Source organism: Sapajus apella, unplaced genomic scaffold (genome assembly GCF_009761245.1).
Source record: "Sapajus apella isolate SASKATOON/1434 unplaced genomic scaffold, GSC_monkey_1.0 scaffold68, whole genome shotgun sequence".
Classification (NCBI taxonomy): Eukaryota; Metazoa; Chordata; class Mammalia; order Primates; family Cebidae; genus Sapajus; species Sapajus apella.
The window spans coordinates 4,293,935-4,294,428 of record NW_022437008.1 but is presented as its reverse complement, the minus strand read 5'-3'; the positions used below and the strand labels follow the sequence as shown (position 1 = coordinate 4,294,428).

General features: G+C 43.9%; 1 protein-coding gene across 2 annotated transcripts in view; it reads left to right on the top strand.

The window, feature by feature from the left end:
* ZNF569 (zinc finger protein 569) overlaps window positions 1–494 on the top strand; it is a 64,631-nt gene that overhangs the window by 4,432 nt on the left and 59,705 nt on the right. The gene's annotated exons all lie outside the window — the stretch shown is intronic.

Here is a 494-nt window from a genome sequence, read left to right as displayed (position 1 = left end):
AAAAAAAAAAAAAAAAAGATTGCTTTGGCAGCTCTGATGAGAATGGCCTGTGGGAGGAAGAATGAGGAAGGAGCAGGAAGGCTAAGGGAAGAATCATAGAGACCAGTTAGGAAACTACAATTGTTTTGCTTATTGATGGGTATACATTCTGCAGAACGCATGGTTAAGCCATTTTGTTCTTGTATAAACGTCGTGGAGCGTACTTACACAACCTAGATGGTATAGCCTCCTGCAAACCTAGGCTATATGGTACAACTTATTGTTCCGAGGCTACAAATCTGTACAGCATGTCACTGTACTGACTGCTATAGGCAGTTGTAACACAGGGGTAAGACTTAGTGTATCTAAACATATCTAAACACAGAAAAGATACAGTGAAAATGCTGTATAAGAGATTAGGCCAGGCGCGGTGGCTCAAGCCCGTAATCCCAGCACTTTGGGAGGCCGAGGCAGGTGGATCACGAGGTCAAGAGATCGAGACCATCCTGGTCAAC